This window comes from Ips typographus, linkage group LG12 (assembly GCF_016097725.1).
Source record: "Ips typographus isolate SLU linkage group LG12, UJ_Ityp_2.0, whole genome shotgun sequence".
In the NCBI taxonomy this organism is placed as follows: Eukaryota; Metazoa; Arthropoda; class Insecta; order Coleoptera; family Curculionidae; genus Ips; species Ips typographus.
This window is the reverse complement of record NC_138433.1, coordinates 8,432,629-8,455,103: the sequence shown is the minus strand read 5'-3', so window position 1 is coordinate 8,455,103 and position 22,475 is coordinate 8,432,629. Positions and strand designations below refer to the sequence as shown.

The 22,475-nt window shown below is 36.0% G+C and overlaps 1 pseudogene; it reads right to left on the bottom strand.

Annotated features, from left to right (window-relative positions):
- Positions 1–1,219: 1,219 nt before the first annotated feature.
- Positions 1,220–2,594, bottom strand: LOC145736224 (uncharacterized; annotated as a pseudogene).
- Positions 2,595–22,475: the final 19,881 nt, after the last annotated feature.

Sequence of the window (22,475 nt, the reverse complement as noted above, 5' to 3'; positions counted from 1 at the left end):
TCTTCCAGAAGTACATTTATACACGGGTCTTGTCCTGCTGGAAGAACCTTTCTGCGCAAATGGTGCGGTCCTTCAGGAAGGACCGAGAAAAGAACAGATATCGGTACTACTGGAAGCAGCACAATACGAAGTGTCGATTTGATATGACAGTTATAACAGTACATTACATTCCCTATTTTTTCACCGCGCCTACTATGCAGTGGTTCAACCGTTGATCAAATTATATTCAACTATAACCAGTATACGAATATTTATTATTCCTAAATAATAACAAAAACTTTAAAAACACTATCAAAATTAAATGCTAAATAAAACAAATAAAGAAAATGTATTCTAAGGACAACCTTTTAGGAACTTTCGATAATCTATTTATCGGTTAGAGGCCGATAATCTTAAGTCTTAAAAAATCAACACAGTCGTTCCAAAAATTTAAAATCTACGAGCATAAAATGATAGAATTTTGTTTATCTTTATGCTGGTATTCCATTTTGTATGTGGTATGCAAAGCAACTCCTGCCAGTCGTTGGAGAGCACATAACGGCTCTAGGTCCACATTTACTACACCTGAAGCTTGCTTTCTGTTGTGTCCTACGAACTCGACTACATATTATACATTTTCTTTGTACTCGAATGCGTTCTGATTTGCTACTCAATGTAATAAGAAAATGTTCCCCTTGCAAAACTGCCCCTTGAGGACCGGATATAGCATTTTCAATATTATTTACATCTGGATCATGGTGTTCTTCACACGAATTATTTATCAACTGCAAAGAGAGCTGCTCAGTGAAGTCACGGTGTTTTAAGTTAGGTTCTTTCTTATTAAAGTATTTATAGGCTAGGTATGCATTTGTTTCAATAATTCCAAATATACTGGCAAATATTCGGTTTTGCCATCTACTGGTATTCCATACTTGTTCTAAAGCTAAACCACTTTGGCGAATGTGATTGTGGATGTCAATTGATGGTGCTCCATCAAAGTACTCTTCAACAATTTTTGGTCTTGGTACTTCTTTGATGACTATATTTCATTGAAGTTCCATTATCCCTGAAAGTACATCTGATATAGTTTTACATTCACACCCAACTCCTTTAGGTTTTCTTTTGATTTTGATAACTGCCGGCATTCCACCTTCGACATATTGTCCTTTTCCGTACCAAGCAAACATACTTTCATCAACAGTCAGCTTATACCCAGGTGTAAAAATGCTCTGCCGTTAATATCAAAAATCTGTGTTTAAATCGATAACACAAGAAAGGATTACATCTTAAAAGTTTCAATATTTGATAGTAAAAAACAATTTAACCAAAATCGCATATCCAAATTTAAATACCACAAGTATTATAAAATCTCGTGCAAAATAATTACTTTTTGAAAATGTGATCCTTTTTCACATGAACAAGTTCAATTCACCTTTTCTACAAACATTCCACATGGACTCCATATTATAAAAAAACAATATTTTCTTCTAGTAATAGCAAGTTGACCTTGAACTTGGTAGTAATAGTTATGGTTTCTTTTCAAACAGAGGTCGTTATTTGATAATTTAGCAAACTTTATACGTCCTTCAGCTATACCCTGTTCTGGAGACATTTTGGATATTGTAAATGGACATTTAATTTCCACTAAGCCATCACTGTCTATTAGCCCATCCGGACTTGCTGCCAAATAACAGTTTTCTTTATCTATATACAAGCCGCATTTTAATACTTAAACTTTGAATAATTTTTCAAAATTCGCAATAGCTAAAGTTTCGCTATCGTTACCATATCGGGTGGCTTGGTTACCTGTAAATTTTCCGTACAGTAGAGTTTTTATTGTGTTCACTGGAGATGTTGTCTGTCGCAATTTACATATTTTGCCAAAGTTTGAAGCTGTTAGCCTCGTAGAACGTTCCTGAATCCATTTAGGATTTGAGGATTGCCCAATTGTTGCCTTTACAATTTCATCAATTTCTTTTGATGATTTCTTTAATATGGCTAGAAAATTTTGAACCTTTTGCAAGTACTCAGGACTGTCTAAATCTAAAGGGGTATAATGCGCATCGGGGCCATAATCCTTATCAGGCAATAACGGTTTTCCGGTTTTCGATTTTCGTTTCGAATACAGTTTTCTGCGTACATTTGTTAGTACCTTTTGTTTTTGGCGCATGATGAATTTTTTTGTGAAGCTTTGGGGACTTTTGTCGTGTGCACTTTTATGGACCAACCTGTAATATTCTCCCCGACTACTATATGCTAAGGCGGCGGCTTCACCTCGGGTCTGGTAAGAACCCCGTAAAGAAAAATTAACTCTTTTTCCACCCACAAATTTGCATACGACACTATTGTAATGTTCGGCCAAGTTATTGTCCATATTCATTACAAGGCTACTTGCGTTGTCTTCAACTCTTTGTAGAGCTGCTTTAATATCAGCATAAATACCGTATTCCTGTAGGATAGGTACTAAATTTTTCTCATTTTCCTTGTTACAGGAAAAGTATTGTTTTTCATCACATTTGGCATGCTCTCCAAATACGTGACTAGGGGCATTATTAATATTGTCACGACTTGGCAAGAAAGTCCCTTAGAAGTGGTAGTGCCAGAGCCTACCTCATCCCGCCCCACAGATTTGTTACAAGGTTGTAATAATCCTTGCCCACCCCCGGTAATTCGAGAGAGAAACAGTGATATACGTCCTAACAATCCTGCAGCAATGGCTAACATGACTTTACAGGTAGCTTTGGCTGAGCCAAAAACTCCAGCCACACCAAAGTTTACATGCCCACCTACATTTAACCCATCTAAAGACTCTCCCATTATTTTTGTGAATAAATATGAAAAAGCAGCAATTGCAAACAGCTGGTCGGAAAACCACAAAATTTCCTACTTAGCAAATTTCTTAGAAGGCCCGGCTCAGACTTGGTTTGATGGTTATATTAACGAACCTGCAAACCAGGCAAAAACATGGACAAATATAAAAACGGACTTTTTAAAAGAATTTTCTGGTGAACAGCCAATAAGAAAACTAAAGTTTCGATTAAATACACGAAAACATCAAGACAATGAGGATGTTAAAAAATATTATTTTGATTTACTTGCGTTGGCAACAGAAATCGACCCGACAATGTCTTTTGACACGTTTAGGGACCATTTTGAAAATGGTTTACACCCATCCTACTATGAAATGTATTACTTGCTGAGTTCAAGTAATCAAAATTTTAATGACTTAAAACAGCTAGTGTTAAAGCTAAGTGACATTAAAGAGAGAACCCTGGTGAATCAGATGACACGTGATACGGCACTGCTTTCCGTGTCCGATGCGTTAAATAACGAGAATCAAATAGTCAGGAGCGGACCGGGAAATACAACAAATTTTCCACGCAGAGATGGCAATCCAAATAGAAATCGAGTCTATTATAATAGTAATAGCACAAGAAGAAATTTCATAGATAACAGGAATGTCGCCAGTAACGGCCCGAACAGGAATTTTGTCAATTATCGTGGAAATTTTACAAGAAATATACCACCAAGGAACAATGCCATTAATAATGATTCAAATAATGGCGGTCAACGGCCATATTACCAAAATCGGAATATGCAAGGAAATAGAAATAATGAGTACAGGGGTCCGAACTATGGAAACAGAGCACCTTACCGAAATCAAGGTAATAGCTATTTACCGAATACAAGAACACACGATGGACGCATTAGATGCATTAATTGCAAAAGAATTGGGCATGCATCGTGCAACTGGAATGCAAACAGTTCCAGAAATAATTCAGATAACCGTCGAAATGATCGGGTATACCAAAACCCAAACGAAAGAGGACCATTTCGTCAATAGGAAGCCCTAACGAGATTGTCCACCTGTCATCAAAGGGCGTCAAAGGAGGGTTATTGTATGTGCATTTAAAAGTAAATAATCAAGAAAATGTAAATGTCGTTCTGGACACCGGAGCGTGTAAAAATATTGTGGATTTAAATTATATTAATAACATGTATCCTTTGGAAAATGATGTTGAATTAATTACTGCAGGCAGTTACCCTCTTAGACCTATTGGAAATTCACAAGTGACGATTGAAGTTAATAATAAAGAGATACGCGTGGAAGCATTAGTGGTAAAAAATTTGTCTAAAGCTCTAATTTTGGGACATAACTTTTTGACGACGACAAAGTCAGTCATTGACTATAATAACAATAAAGTGACATTGCAGCATTGGTCGGACAAATTAATCCTAAATTTTGGAGATTATGAAACAACTGAAGAATGCGAGCCACAGCAAGATTTGTTCGTAAACATAGCAAACGAGCCAACAGTAAATTCCCTGAAAATTACCGTCGCCAGCGATTACGTGTTGAAGCCCGGGAATGATATAATTACCCGATTGAACTTGAACCTACGACCGTCTGACTTAGCGGAATATTGTTTTATTGAGAAAGATAGTTTTTTACGACCGAGAGGTCTTATTTGCGTAGGATTACCGTTTTTGCAGAATGGACATTTTTATATTAAGCTTAAAAATGTCGGTCATCGTAGAATTTTTGTAATAAAAAATTCCACGATTGGTAATCTCGAGAAAACAATTAAAATGGACATGACAAAAATTCCAGTTTGTTGTATTAATGAAACCGAAAATGATGAAGAAATAATTACCATGAATGACCATAATCTAAGTAATATAACAAACTCAGGAATACATAATAAATTGCAAACGCTACTTGCGGAGTATAGTGACGTTTTTTCAAAAACACCAAAATATATGGGGAGAACAGATGTAATTGAACACGAAATTGACGTAGGAAATGCTAAACCTATAAAACAAAAACCTTACAGAGTAGCACAAAAAGAAAGAGAGATAATAGATAATCAAATAAGGGAAATGGAACAATACGATATAATAAGGCAAAGTAACTCGCCCTGGGCAAGTCCCGTCGTATTAGTAAAGAAAAATTCTGGAGAGACACGATTTTATGTTGATTATCGCAAGTTAAACAATATAACAGTAAAAAATTCGTGGTCAGGATCTAATATTGAGGATATTTTGACTTACTTAGGAAACGCCCAGTATTTCTCATCGTTAGACATGTATTCAGGTTATTGGCAAGTCAAAGTAAAAGAAGCAAATCAAAAGCCGATAGGATTTTTACACCCAATTCCTGTGGGAACACCATTTGAAAAGGTGGGGATTGACCTTTTAGGCCCTTTTCGCCGAAGTAGCAATGGTAAAACCATGATAGTGGTAGCAACAGACTATGCAACACGTTGGGCAGAAACTGAGGCGTTACCAAGTGGAAAAGCAGGGCCCGCAGCAAAATTTATTTTGGAAAAAATAATTACGAGACATGGAGCGCCTAAGGAATTATTAAGTGACAGAGGAAAAGTGTTTCAATCAGAATTGGTAACAAAACTATTGAAAAAAATGGGCACTACAAGTCAATTTACAACGGCATATCACCCAGCAACAAATGGTCTTACGGAGCGATTTAATAAGACTCTTGCAAATATGTTGGCAATGTACACCAACACAAATCAGTCAAATTGGGACCAATACTTACCCCATGTAACTTTTGCCTATAATTCAGCGAAACAAGACAGCACGCAATTCTCACCCTTTATGCTAGTATTTATATAGGAGAGAACCTATTTTACCAACTGAGGCAAACATTATGCCGCATACAGAACTCCTTGATAGTAAGAAAAGAAAAAGAACACGAGCTACTACACTCAAATGGAGTTAAAAGAAGTATGACTGCAAAGGCAAAAGTAAAGGACTGTTTCGTCCATAAGATAACGAAACTGCATTAAATGCAGTGCTGCATAAGCAAAACGATAATAAGGCATAACATAAAGATTGTAACACTTTGTATACAAAGTAATAATTTTGTTGAAATAAGAACATTACGTTTGTTGGGTACAAACTTCACATACCGAGTTGTACCTAAATTTGAAGTTACTGAGCTCAGGGATTTTTATTCTCTTATCCGCGTCTGAATTTAATGCGCAATTGAAAAATTCACGAACGGATATTAGTCTAATTTTCCGCAGTTACACCAAAAGTGTGTAAAATGATTATCTAAGCGCGCGTGTTACAAGTTATTTGACTACAATGGAAAAAATTATATAATTAAAATGGCATACTTAGACAAAAAATACGAGGGACGTTAAATATATCGGGAAATGCCATAGGTGGCGAACAAGTAAATACTTGAATAAATATAAATGTCAGCGGTATGTGATATTGGCGGGATAGACAGATTAAAATAACGAGTTTTCGTTTTATTTTAGTGTTGGATATTTTTGAATACCAGCATAATGTATTCGGTCGAAACAAATGCATCAAATGAATAATATGCGACCGCACGCGTCCCGTAAAAGTGCTGACATGAAATTAAGAGAATATAAATAATTCCATCGCTGTGATTTGCATTTTAGTTAGCGAAGTACCGTGATAGTACCGCGAGTGCGTTTCCTTGAAAATATACCGATCGAGAGTTTATAAAAAAAATGGGGTGGATTGTGATGTTTCTATATTATGCCCGATGTGTTTCGGACATAAATGTTAAATTACATTTATATGACATGGCTTTATACCATTTATGGGAATTACATCAAGAAATACAGCGACCGGGAATAGTGTATTTGGGAGTCACAAAGGCGTTACTAGCACTTTGGACCCAAATAATTCACATGGAATACCAGATGATTCATATTGATTCAATGATGAGACAAGGAAGAAACCCTACGGAAAGATGTGGTTGTGCAATCTGCGCACCTCCGAGGGTGCCATTCTATCAACCAAGACAATTTTGGGAAATTTGGGGAAATCTGTTTGTGGATGGTTGCGCATGCAATGTTTGTGCGTACAGAAGGAGTTCACAATTCAGGCGGCGTGAACTACATCAACCTCCCCGGCCCCATTTGCCACCGAGAATGATGGGACATCCATTTAGGATGCCATCAAGAAGTGAACCTACATTAGTTGAAGTGCCGAGGGTGACTTTGCGACCGAATTGGAACCCCGTTGAGCCACCAACAAATACAGAAAACATGACAAATTGGACTCGGCAGGTGACTGCCACGCCTCTTCGAAGACGAATAAATCATACACGTGTACGTGGTACGGCACCATATCAAGTGCCTATACGTGAGGAAAGAAATGAAGACCAGTTGAACACTGATCAGGCGAAACCTGGAGGAATCCAAACCGAACAAGACAAGTGAAACAGTTATTGTTCAATGTTTTATATCTATATTTTATATTATATATTTAAATTTTATCTATATATTAATGACTATTGTAGCACAAAGAAAATAAATGATATTTAACCATTTTTCTTGTTTAATTAAAGGTAAGATGGGTAAAGTTAATAAAGGCGTAATACGTTTAAAGGCGTCAAGTACGTCACTGTTATTAATATGATCATGATGACACAAGCGTTACCCTGACCTACCTCAAAACCGCTGCCAAGACAAAATAAACCGAATATAGGTTGTTTACACTACTTAGGTAGAGTGCATTTCAAACCATAGGGTCGTTAGACAACCGTAAATTTTGTTTTGTTTTTACGTTTTGATAATTTACTTTCTTATTTTTGTTTACAGATAATCTAGGGAAGAAGCAATCAAACGTTATCGTCAATTTACTTTTTTGTTTTTGGATAAATAAAATATTTCTCCGCACGGATTTGAAATAAAGTTAGAATGTTAATGTTGAATATGTTCCAGTTTTTACAGCAATTTAGTTGATATGAAAATTGGGACATTAGTTAAACATATGCAAAAGTTATTGCAATCGGTTTGAAGTATACCAGTGAATAAAATTCACTCGGTTGAAGGTTATTAATTTAATTGAGATATAAAAGAAATATGCTTGTAATATTATATATTATTATATGTTGTTATTAAGCCTTAAGTAACGCATATTAACCTTTGTTCTTATTTTCATTACATGTAAAAACCGCTTGAGGGAGCCATAAGAAGCCAATGTACTAAGTGGCGCTGTGCAAAGCCAGTATTGGACGACCATTGAAGATGACATTTAACCGTATCACCAGAGTCAACCACATGATGAAAATAAAGCCTAAGCAGAAGGGACTATGAAAAGGACATTGCTAGAATTCAACTACTGTGCTATTTGGTGACCAGTGAGGAACGATGTGCTAAGTCATAGTCAGGGCAATGTATGATTGTGACAAACATTCTTGTGCGAACAATGGCGCAATATAAGTCGCAACATCAGAGCTACTTAGATTAGAGTAAAATGGTGCATATTTAAGGGCTACCCAAGGTTTCAAATGTGTTATGTTAATTTAAGGGTTACTTTAATGATTAGGATTACTATAAGTTTTAGGTACGACGAAGCGATGACGGAAAATGGAGAAAGTAAGCTTTTTAGAAAATACATGATAAAAATTAAAATTAAAATCAAAATTTTCGCTTACTCCATTTTTCTAATAATATTATGATAAGATGATTTTTATATAAGGTTAGCGTTAACTTAGATTAGTAATTAGAATTGTCAAATGTAGGAGTTACCTCTCTTAGTTTAAACTGGAGGACCAGTTTCATGGAGGAGGGGCAAATGTCACGAAGGATAATAAATCAAATTTATTACTTGAGCGGAAACATTAAAATTATGGAATGCGGTCAGAGTGCAACTGCAATTATGATGCATTTGCTGAATTGCGAAATATGTGGAATGTTTTCCAAGTACCGAGGGTCGAAAGGTCGTCACGAGTTGTCGGCTAGACGAGGCCAGGTCTGGGAATTTTGATTGGTGGAACCAGTGTCTGGAATGCTATAAAAAGGAGGTTGTACCCTAGAGAGGGGTTCAGTCCAGTTCTTTCCAGTCAGTCCAGTTTTGCTGTGCACCACGTTAGTGACCGAACCGCAAATGTCAATTAGACATGTCCGTAACGCTCAAGTAAAGTTAATCGTGAACGCGCTCCAAAGTGACCAGCCTCTCTCCAAGATTCTGTCTTCTATAGAGATGTAAGTATGTTTATTGTACTTTTATGTTGTGTGTTAATTTACGCCTGGTTTATTATGATTTTATTGGGAGTTAGTAACGTTTTCGTTGGGTTAGGAAACCTGTTATTTTATTAGTTAGTAAGTTAGATGTTGTTAGTTTAAGGTGTAAAGGTAGTAAATGATACTCCGGCAAGTTACCTGTATTCAATATATCTTTAATGAATAAATCGCTTATATTTATCGTACTCTATTATGCCTACTCATACAATATAATATAGGTTGCTGTGTATACATAAAATACTTATAATAGCGAACCGATTGATGCAATACGAATAATAATAATACTTAGCTATGCTTGTCAATGAACTGTTACAACTTCAACTAACTATGTTACACCTCCTTTTCCTAGAGAATGACCTTTGCTATGGCCACTTGCAAAGGGCACTTTACTAAAAAAAAGGTTACTGATGCCAAGTTAATTAAAACTGTTTAAAGTTAATTTAATTACAAATTTGCAATCTTTAGTACTTAAAGCTATACACTCTCAAAATATAGTTACTTTTACGATAAAATTTTCTCTGTACCTACTACTTTTCCGACTATAGCAATAACATAAAGTATAGTCAGTGGTACTTTAACTTAACCTAACCTAAATATATTTCTATCCCAATTTGCGTATAATTCATGTGTTTTAAACAGTAAAAACCAACAATAATAATACCAACCACCCATTAAGATTCTGCCCACCATAAAAAACAGTAGGAATACTAATGACTGAACACTTCGCACGTTGAACACTACCGGCACGATGAATGCTAAGAATAGTATAATATACCTATAAATTAAATGTACGTACAGTATTTAGGGTATTTACACTGTGTACTTTCGATATTTATAATAGTTACGATATTTACAGACAGGCCTGTTTATCTAACTTAGAACTAAACTTAATTATCAAGAGACATTATATTTCTTAATTCTATTTTTATGAACCTTAATCTGCTTGTTGTTATTGTCTTTAACAATGCAATTTGGACCTTCAATTAATATGACTTCAAACGGACCATCAAACCAAGAATCTAGTTTTTGACGATCTTCGTTGGTTATAAGCACAAAATCTCCCGGGCTTATTTGTAGTCGACTAGTTTGCTGATCATAATACAACTTACGCTTTTGTTTGGTTTTTTCAAGAAAGTCTCGAGCTTTATTTTGCGCTAACTGCAACCGAAATCGAAATTCTTGATCATACGATTCTAAATTGTATAAAGGATCTACACGAGAACCATTAAATATTTCAGGTAGGTCTGCTCTTTTACCAAATACTAGCTCGAAAGGTGTGTAGTTATGATAAGTACTAGGAGTCGTATTATAACAAAAAGTGTAATAATTTGTCCATATATCCCAATCTGTATGAGCTTGATCAATGTACATTCGCATAAATTCATTAAGAACTCTATGGTTTCTCTCGCATCCACCTATGGACTGACTGTGATACGCAGTGCTAGTTTTATGCGGCGTATTTAACATTTTTGCTAAACTTTCAAAAATTTTATTCTTGTATTCTGTTCCTAAATCAGTTCTTACTTCTTTTATAGGTCCATATACTAAGATAAATTTTTCAAAGATAGCTCGTGCTACTGTGGAAGCTTCTTTATTGGGTATTGGAAGTATTACGATGTATTTAGTTAGTTCACATTGAAGCGTCACTGCATAACAGTTATTGTGATTTGATTTTTGAAGTGGTCCTATTGTATCTATACAGACAATGTCAAAAGCTTTTTGAGGAGTTGGAGTCAAAGTTAAAGGTTCTATGTGTTTAACGGCGGCTTTATTTACCTGACACTTATGACACTGCCTAACATATTTAGCGATGTCACGTGACATATTTTTCCAGAGATAAAATGACCTTAATTTTTTCAATAATCTTTTCTGGCCACAATGTCCACCTAACATAGGATCATCATGAAATTGTTTGATTAAGTTAAGTTTATCGTCATTGTCTTTGATTAATTTTCTTTCTTTATATAAAACAATTTTAACTTTTGAAAGTATTTTATGCCCTACTTCCTTTAATTCATTTACGGTGCACCGTGTGAAAATCTTGTCATCTAGATTCAATCGCAAATGTGTAAGCTTACTATCACCAGCCATGTTATTCAGCTTAGACAATAGTTTCGGTAATGAAAAATTGCCATTAGTAATTGAAAGCCAACAACGAGCGCTCTTTTTGCGATAATTAATAATAATGTGAATGCATTCTTTATCAATTTCAAATCTTAAGGAAGGAAATTTCAATACATTATAATTATTAAGGGCTTCATAAATCTGAGGTTCTTCAGTACGTGATAATTGTTTATCCCCAGTAGTAGTGTGTTTATTAAAATTTTGGTTTGTCTTAGTCATTGATCTGGTAATTGCTAATATTTGAGCCGTGTTTCTGATTTCCTGCAAATCCGAAATATTTATTCGAGATAAGGCGTCTGCGCCTACATTATCTGTTCCTTTTATATATTCTATATCAAAGTCAAAGTCTTCTAAATCCAAGCGTATTCTGGTTAATTTGGACGACGGGTCTTTCATAGAGAATAAGTAAACAAGAGGTCTATGGTCTGTTTTGACTAAAAATTTTAGTCCATATAAATAACAACTAAAGTACTTTATTGCCCAGTGAATAGCTGTGAGTTCTTTAAGAATAGTTGGTTTGTGAGACTCGCCTTTTGTAAACATACGAGATGCATAAGCTATAGGTAGTTCCTGACCATTAAAATTTTGTGAAAGAACTGCACCACAAGCAAGTTGGGATGCGTCAGTAACTAAAATAAACTGTTTTGAGAAATCCGGATATTGCAAAATGCGAGGACTAATTAGTGCTTGCTTTAAACGGTTAAATGAACTTTCGCATTCGCTTGACCATACAAACTCAGCATTTTTCTTAGTTAGCGAATTTAAAGGTAATGTGATAGTTGCAAAATTTGGTATAAACCTTCGATAATAGTTGCAAAAGGCAACGAACCTTTTTACCTCATCAGCAGCTCGCGGCGTCGGATATTTGTTTATAATATCGTACTTAGTCTCATCGGGCAAAATACCTTTGTCTGTTATTTTATGACCTAGAAAAGTGACCTCTTTTCTAAAAAAATTGCATTTCTTGGGATTTAATTTAAAATTGTACTTTCTGCAAGTTTCAAAAACACTTTTTAAATTATTCAAATGATGTTTTTCTGAACAGCCTATTACTATTAAATCGTCCATATATAAAAAAGCTTTTTCTGGAGTTATTCCGGCAAAAGCAATAGACATCATTCTTTGAAAACTGTTGGGACTGACTGAAAGTCCAAAAGGCAATCTGGTAAATCGATATGAACCCTTATCGCTGCTAAATGAAGTCAAATCTCGCGATTCTTCGTCTAAAGGTATCTGATGGAATCCTGATAACAAATCGACTACTGAGAACCACTTTGCTCTACCAAGTTGATCTAAAATATCGTCTATGCGATTAATCGGAAACTTGTCTCCTATAAGTACCTTATTTACAGCTCTAAAGTCAATACATAATCTCCACGCTTTCTGATCAATTTGCGATTTTTTAGGAACCAATAGAACCGGACTATTGTATGCTGAGCAAGATGGTTCGATTATATTATTATGTAACAATTTTTCGACTTGTCGATTTGTTTCATCTTTAAGTGCTCTGGGAGCTCTATAATTTTTAATATAAATAGGTTTTTTGTCAATAACTTTTAATTTTTGTGTGTAAAAGTTGTTAAATGTTAATTTATCTGTTTCTAATCCAAAAACGTCTGAATAATCTTCGCAAAGTTGTAGCAGATCTTTTTTAACAAAGTCTGGGACATCTTGATTAAGTTCTTTTAAGAGTTGAACATGTCTATCTTGATTTTCTGTTTCTATGTTGTAAATGTTAAATTTATCGAGACTGATAGTTTCAAGATTAGACATGTCTACAGTTACATTTTCAAATGTTGTGTTTAAGATTTTTACAAGCGGATGTTTTTGAGATACTATACTACGAGCTAAGTATACACCAGGCTTTAATTCTTTATTTAACACCACAACGTCGTGTGTCAAATGTTTCAAAACGTCAATCTCTCTAATAACTTCACATCTAGAAGGAATATGGAACACATTCTTTTCAGGACTGCTTAAAATTGGAATTGTTAACTTTTTGTGTTTTAAGTGTACCGTCATATTCCAGTTAGAATAATCTATTATTGATTGGTAAGCAACTAAAAAAATCTCTACCCAATATTCCGTCACATGGTATTGGAACATTAGAATCAACTATATGAAATTTGTGAGGTAACGTACACCCTTGGATAAAAATATTTGTGTTTGCAACACCTAATGAATTAGTCAGGTCTTCTGTGATACCTTTGATGCTAGTGGCTCGAGAAAAATCAACTATTTGATCAGGATTTACTGATAAACGTTTAAAAATTGATATGTCAGCTCCGGTGTCTACTAGTAGCGTACTAACTGAACCAGTCATTTCTAACTCAACTTTCACAAAATTTGAAAATGTCAGACTAAAACTATATATGGTTACATATCGCCCAACCGAGCCGCTTCTTGGCTCGATTGGTGCTCCAATCCGTTTCCCGACTCCGAAAAGCCAACAAAATTAGGACTAGAGCCTCTATAGTACCTAGCAGATGTGTTACCACGATTAAAACCTCTATTAAATGCGCCTCTGCTTCTATTACTGCCTCTAAATTGTTCTCTATAATTATTAATATTGTTTATAATAATAATAATAATAATAATAATAATATTTATTTAGCAGAAATGCTATATACAAATACAATAAGGAAAACAGAAATTTTAACAATTAAATAAAAACCAAACTATTACTAACAATGTGCTTGGTTAACAATACTTTAAATGATTTTAAATTTCTACATTCTTTTATCACTTCCGGTAATTTATTGAAATTTAGAAGTCCTTTATATAATAATGAATTTTGAGCTAGCTTACTTGAACATTTCCTATTTACTATAAAGTCACCACGATACCTTGTATTATACTCGTGAATGTCCGAGAAATAATTAATTTTTATACATAAGTATTCAGGCAGTAAGTTGTTTTTTAATTTAAATATAAACAAATGAGCATCAAAGATTACTTTCTGTTCTATCGACAACATGTTTAAAAAAATTATTAGAATTTCTATTGTAACTGTTAGAATATCTATTGAAACTCCTATCGAAATGCTGGTTATAACTATTATTACGTGGACCTGTGCCCCTAAAGTGACGTCGCGCATTATGAAAATTGTTTTGCCTAAACTGAAAAATATTTGCCGAAGACGGTGCCAACGAACTAACATTCACAAACTTAGTAATAGTTTCCTGTACCGAAGAAAACGTGCCAGCCTCCATTATTAATCGAACTCTTTCACTACTGACATTTTGGCTAAATGCTCGCACAGTATTTTCAACCGTGTACCGTTGGGCAACTTCCGCTGGTACGCCCTCTGTAATATAGGCTGTTTGTAATTTTTGCGCTAATGCGTCCACTTCAGAAGCATATTTTGCGGCTTCTTTATCGTTTTGTTTCAGATGTAAAATTTTTGCAGTCAATAATTGTGAAGTTTCGCCTTTAATCGAATTTTGAAGTTTAAAAATTATGTCGTCAATTGTATTTTCATTCGTAAAGTAAGACTTCGCGCTTTTCCGGTCAAACGAGTTTTCACGAAAGCTACAGCGTTAGCAAGTTGATTTTCGCAGTTGTTTTTAAGTAAAGTTAATGCATCTAAAAATGACTGTAAATTTTCGGAGTTACCATCGAATTGACTTGGAACTAATTTACTAGCCAAACTAAAAAATTCTACGGTGTTTGTCGACATTTTTGATATTTCAACGATACTTTTTAAACGTTCTAGCAGTGTTTGTCTGGAATTAAAATTTAGTTTTTCAGTTTCTTTTATATAGGGCGCTGCTGCTGCCAATAATTCCTCTGGGCTCTGACTCTCTTTTAAAACTTGAGTTTTAAAGTTGCTTAACTCTTTTCCGATTAAACCTATCTGTACAAGTAATTTATTTACTCTGTCTAAATTTTCGCGTCTCTCGGTAGATTCTTTATTGATATTACTTGAAAAGCTTTTTGCAGTTTCGTAAATTTTCTTAACTTCTGTTAATCCTTTACTAGTCATTTATCAAAAATAATAAAATTGATCCAAATACTGCAGTTTAAAGATAGTAACTACAGAATAGTCATATAGACAATAATACCTATAATAAAATTTTTAAACGATTGAAATTAACTTAAAAGTTCCATTATAAAACCCAGTTTAATAAACTATTTACTACGACTAATTATTGCTTACTTTTCTTTTGCACAGTTACACATAAGAACTTAACACTGAAGACACTTGAGTTTGTTGAGTTTGTGCACAATAAACAGCATATCACTATCACTGTACATACGCGCACACGCTTACCGGAACAGCTCTTACGTTTACTTACTCAACATTACGTTTCTCTTATAGATGCTAAAGAGACTGCTGCCATGTCGCGGCGGATCTGCTTCTTCATATTTTTCTTGACAGCCCGAATAATTCTCCACAATAAGAGCATTGCCAACATAGCGAAAATAAGATACAGAATCACTTTGACGTCTTTAGTGATGTTGTACTCAGCTTCTTGTACTATAAAATTGGAGTTAACTACGCCATTTTCCGTTACTTCTTGCTTGGTATCTTTTGACTTGGTTTGCCCCATCTTAGCTCACATTTATACCACGCTCAGCTCCTAAGCAGATTTGTCGGCATCGGATACATTACGAAACACAACCAATGGCACTACACTTTTCTTTTAACTTTTACTTTTTACTATTTAATCAGAAGTCCACGAAAAATTAGCAGGATCGCCATGTAAAGGTAGTAAATGATACTCCGGCAAGCTACCTGTATTCAATATATCTTTAATGAATAAATCGCTTATATTTATCGTACTCTATTATGCCTACTCATACAATATAATATAGGTTGCTGTGTATACATAAAATACTTATAATAGCAAACCGATTGATGCAATACGGTTAATAATAATACTTAGCTATGCATGTCAATGAACTGTTACAACTTCAACTAACTATGTTACACATATGCAATATTAAATCTAGGTCCCTATATGATTTGCAATTACGTTTTGAGCCAACAATCATACATTTGGTTTTTGTAGTATTCAATTTCAATCTATTTTGGCACAACCATTCGCAGAGAGCTTGTAGCTCCAGATTCATAGTATTTGTGATATCTTGGTAATTCTTTCCTGATATACAAATTAGCGTGTCATCCGCAAAAAGGTTAATAACCGCATTATTAAATATTCTATATACATCATTTACATATATTACAAATAGCAAGGGCCCCAGTATACTCCCCTGTGGAACACCATACTTACTAACTACCCTACTAGAACAAATAATATTGTCACCCAATTGAGTCCTATGATTCGGTTTTTAAGGTAGTCCTCGATCTAGGCCAGTGCTGCACCCACCACACCATAACATCCCGATCAATTGTCTCGAATGCCCGCTTTAAATCGACAAAAACTGCCAGCACCACATTCCCTGCATTAATGTCTCTTCTCCAATTTGCACACACATACTGTAGCGCCGACTCACATGAATGACCGCTCCTGAATCCTGATTGACCACTGAATAAAAGTTTATTTACCTCAAAATATTCTCTGAGTTGTCGGCTAACTACTGTCTCTATGATTTTCTCCACCACATGTAGAAGATTTATTGGTCTGTAATCACTTGGAGTCAATGGTCTCTCAACCTTTGGTATCGGAATGATAAAGCTTACTTTTAAGTCGTTGGGCTTTTTACTGGTAGTCAATGAAGTGTTAATCAGATAGAGCAAGGGGTAACCAACTACACAGAATAAGCTTTTTATAAGTTTAACATTCACTGATTTATCGCTGGTGCTTTTATTCTTGAGACCAAAGACAATTTTTTCCAACTGTTTAACATCAATAGTTTTAAAAGTATTAAGTCCGGCCATTTCCTGTTCGTTCATACCTTTCCAGTGAACATGAGGTATACTACTTGAGATTTCTTCTAAACTACTCTGGTAGTAGTTATTGAAATTATCTTCTAGAGGCAACTGATCATTTTCAAACTTTATTCTTGAAAAATCTGACTGCTTTTTGTTTTGCCCAATCAAGTCCTTTACGGTCCTCCACATTTTTTTTCCATCTCCTTTACACATATCGATATTTTTGTTGTAAAAGTTCTCTTGCCGTATTATTGTAGTAACTCTGTTGCGTCTTTGTTTATATTCTTTCCAATCATCATTGGTTTTGGTCAGACTAAACTTCTTGTAGGCATTATCTCTAAGTTTTTGAGCTGTCAGAACTGTATGTGTAAACCAAATACGTTGTTTTTTCAGAACTTTTCGTGTTGGAGATATCTTATTTAAGGCAGATTTAATAATGTTTATGAAGTCATCGCTTAGTATAGTGATACGTGTATGTGATTGTAGTATATTGGTTCTAAATTCATTGTCAAGTCTTAATTGTCTGATTGTTCATTTTAACAAATCTAAATATTACTGATCAAGCTTTGTTTTAAACTATATTTTAGCACTTATTTTAGGAATTTTTTTAGCATCATATTTGCAATTACTTATCTATGTTAGTGATTGCTACTTTGTATCCTTGACGTGTGTAAACCATCTGGTGCTTAACATGAATAAAGTATTATTATTATTATTATATGATATCCACATTGATTGAGGTATAGTTCCAGTTTGCTCCTGTCAGCTCTTCAATGAGACATGATATCGTTTCATCATCTAACCTTCTGTATTCAATAAACTCCAAACAGCTGTCATTTTCATGGTTGCCCTGTAATACCGTCCCAATAATTTCATGGTCCGTAATTACAGGAAAATCTCTTGTTATCTCAGTGGCCGCAAAGTCATTTGTAATGATATGATCAATCAGAGAAGAAGTTTGGTCTGTTATTCTCGTTTCCTTATTTACAATCTGACGGAAACCCGCATCTTGAACAATTTTTCTCAACATTTTTGTATCCCCCTCTTGGTGTAGCCAGTTTATATTGATGTCTCCCAGAATGAAAGTTCTCTTGTCAACCAATGCTTCTTCATTTAATCGAGATTCCAAGTACTCAATAAACAGGCCCGTGGCCGCGTTAGGGGATCTGTACATAGCTGCAATAATAACAGTTTCAGTCCCAATGCACGTCCTCAACCAAATAGCCCAGTAGTTATAATCCACAGAATCGTTGTAAACAACCGAAAAGACAAGACTTTCTTTTATGTATATTGTCACGAATAACATAAGTTGCACCATGTTCCGGTACCTAGTCTGGCCCCGGTCTCCCCCAGTGCACTGCCGAATCAGCGAGACCGGCAAATTGGGGTCATGAGACGAGTATTTAATCGGCGTCTCAAGCCATCGACGACCACCGAACTCTGGGGTCATCCCCAGAGGGAGGTCACGAGCGACAGTCCGAACTTCCTAGTGCCCGGACGGCTCGTTACCCTGTTGCAGTACCTAAAGTAAGTCCTTTGGGCGTGTCGGACATAGGGGCACCCTGCTCGTATCGAGCGGGTACCGCTTGGCGGCACTTCAGAAGGCCTTACGCCCATACCCCCACACCCACGCATCTACACACCCCCTCTTGGACAGTGTTCAATACTAAGAGTTATGCAGCGCCGAATAAAGAAGTCATGCTTGTACTACGTTTGTTGTTTCTGTTCCTGCGCTACCCCCTAAACGTGACATGGTGGAGGCGCCTCGTTTGATCTCGGACTACTGATCTTCATATCAGTAGTCACACCCCAGCTCTACCCCTGACGCTACGACCCTCCCAAAAAATGAAGATGTTGAAGATTTTGAAGGACCAGTTTACAGACTCGCATTTGCCCGAATCGAGTAGGGTAAAGTAAAGAGCGACCTGGAGGACGCCCTAAAGCAACAGAGTCTATGCAGTGCAGATGAGCACAATAATAAGTATAATTTATATTAATTTAGTAAAGGTAAAATTTAACTGAGTAATTGGGTATAGTAGAAATAAGTATATAATTTGCATAGTTGCAGTTTAGTAATAACATTGTCTCAATTTTCTAAGCCAGTGACCTAGGTTCCTTGCTGAGACAGCAAAATAGTGCAAGTATCGTGTGTTTATTTAAAACTAGGTCAAGTGCAAGTACTTGATATAGGATTCTTTGTTTATTAATTTAAAAAATATATATATATTGTTTATTTCAGTGGCCACCGGACGACCTTGTTGCGTCTATCAACGCATTGCCATATCATTTAAGGAAGTAAAGCAGCAAGTCTTGGAGAAGCTGACATCTTCAGATGGGTCCCGCCACGACGGTTCTACTTACACCCGTGTGCACCCAGAGTCTTTTAATAAGTCGAGCTGAAGAAGCATCTCCAAATGTGCTCACGTTAATTAAGAAGAAGTATACATGTCCAATGATAGGTGTGCTAAAGGAGCACGCAAAAGGACACAGTAGGAAGAAGTGAAGCTAAGCGATGAAGTTTGCCGCTTAGAGAATACAGTGCCAAGAGACGGCACTACGAGATGAAGCCTAGGTGAAGCGTTTCCACTTAGATGATGGTGCCCAAAGGAGTATACAATACAATGTGCAGTTGACGTAAATTTTGGCCAAAATGGAGAGCAAGAAGATAGACGCAACACAAGGTTGAAAGGTGACCCAAGGAAAGAATTAATTTTTTTGTGGCTGAAAACATTATCTAGGAATCTAGAAGTAGTTTTAAGAGAAAAGTGTTTATATTTTTGGAATAAAGTTTTTCCCATACCCTCTCTAGCAAATAAGCAACATCGGTTAATTTTAAGATTCATATGGAAAAAGGAAAGACGAGAAATTTATTTTGTAATATAGAATTTTAGTGTTCGGGGCGAACACTTGTTGGAAGGGGGAGATGTCACGAATAACATAAGTTGCACCATGTTCCGGTACCTAGTCTGGCCCCGGTCTCCCCCAGTGCACTGCCGAATCAGCGAGACCGGCAAATTGGGGTCATGAGACGAGTATTTAATCGGCGTCTCAAGCCATCGACGACCACCGAACTCTGGGGTCATCCCCAGAGGGAGGTCACGAGCGACAGTCCGAACTTCCTAGTGCCCGGACGGCTCGTTACCCTGTTGCAGTACCTAAAGTAAGTCCTTTGGGCGTGTCGGACATAGGGGCACCCTGCTCGTATCGAGCGGGTACCGCTTGGCGGCACTTCAGAAGGCCTTACGCCCATACCCCCACACCCACGCATCTACACACCCCCTCTTGGACAGTGTTCAATACTAAGAGTTATGCAGCGCCGAATAAAGAAGTCATGCTTGTACTACGTTTGTTGTTTCTGTTCCTGCGCTACCCCCTAAACGTGACAATATAATTGCTCCTCCCGTGTATCTGCTATTTGAACAACATTCCACAGACTTGTAGCCATCTATAGAGTATTCACTTCGAAGGATATCTGACGTGATATGTGTTTCACTTGCACATACTATCCATGGGTCTCTATCCTGAATCAATTGCCGAATTTCCAAGATGTGTGACAGTAAACCCTGAGAGTTTATGTGCAGAATGATTCGATTATACGTGCTAAGTTCTTTATGTTTTTTTGATTGCTACTTAGAGAAAGTCTGATTTTTAATTTTTTCCTTCTCTCTCTGGTAGCATAAACATGCTCTATCAAAGATTGTGTGATTGTAGTCGATTCCTGGAATGTGCAGCACTTCTTTGGCATGTTTACAGTTTGCACATACTTTCACATTAGATTTACATTCATCTTGTTTATGTTCATCACCGCACAATGGGCAAACATGCTCCAGCCTGGTACACATATTGGACATATGACCGTACTTCCAGCATTTGAAGCACCTCAAAACACTGACAAATTCATAAATTGGATAGCTTTCCCACCCTTGAGACACTCTTCCCAACTCGATAAGAAATTTTTGCGCTTCTGCAGAAGTTTCGAAAATGACATTATGTCGTTTTTTTCCTTTGGGTACATACGTCTTTATTAATTTTATTTCTTGTTGATAAATATTACGAATCCGGGCCTGAACAGCTCGTACAAAAGAATCCACATCCTGAACAGTTTCACTAGATAAGCCGACGACAACAATCTTAGGCTTTTTCATTTCAGGCACCTTAGTATCATATTTGTCAGCAAATTTATTGGTTATTATCTTTTGTAGTTTTTTAGTGGACTCCTTGTCGTCGCATAAAATTCGAACACTACCTTCGTTTGATGGCAGAATTTTGTTTACATTTGCGCCTATCTGCTTTGGATCTACATTTTCAGTCACCCACTTTTTTGTAGCTTGACTATTTTGGGCACGATCTTTGGGTTTAATAATCAATGGCGGGATATATTTTTTTACTTCTTCGCTCCAAGAGCTCACTGGAGACTCGCCTCGAAGACTGACACTTGACTGCACAGCCTCCAGGCATGCAGTGGCCTTCTCCAGAATTTCCTCTGCTTTGTTTTCGATAGACGTGAGTTTTCCCTTGGATTTAAAACATTGTATTACCGCGGGTACGCACTCGTCACAGAAAAACATAATGTTTGGTTGATCCATTGCCTTAAATACGTAATCCTTAACTTTGACGCACATCGCATGGTACCTTTTGTCACAGTATTTACATTCCACTTGTTTACTGTTCACCACGAAATTGTCATCGCACAACGAACAAACGTGACCGCTTGCCATGGCGACGAGAACCGAATTAATACTGAAGTGTTTTTTGGAAAAAAATATTGATTTTAGATGTAGAAAGATTTAGGAGTTCTAAAAGTTATAACTTCTAAATTCCAAAAAATCAGATTTTGGAGCTTTTGATAATAAGCTGACGTAATGTATTGAAATCCAATATCTATTTAACACATTGTATAAAAGCTTCGAACAAAAACGATATACTCACATGGGATATACACACTCATAATATACACATATTACGATTCGAGTATTATATCTAAAGTTTACATCGCTAAATTTGAAATTTTGTTAACACCCGGACCCGCATTTTCTTAGCGAAGTAAAATCGTTATTGTGGGGGATCTTGAAAATATCTTGTATAGTATCCGCAGGATCTCACATTGAGGGGTGGGGTAAATCAACGGAATCAACCCGGAACTGTAATTCTTTGGCGCAGTTATTTTATTTTGGATAGACTAGCGTTGTCAGGTTAAGTTATGTCAAGTAACAGTAAAAAGAGAAGATTTAGCACAAAAAAAAAACAAACTATATTGTAACAATAAAAATAACAGTACACAACGTATGAAAATACCTAAGTTACCGAACCTGGCCAGGTGCTTTAAAACTAGTTAAAAACCTTACTGCAGGTCGGGTGAAGTTATTCTAAGCAATGAGGAAATTATAATTAAAGCTACATTCACTTGCTTTGATAACAAAACTTATCACTCGCACACTGAAGTAAACTCGGGTAAAACAGATTGATAACCAAATGGGCCAATTCGCGACACTGAATGTCTT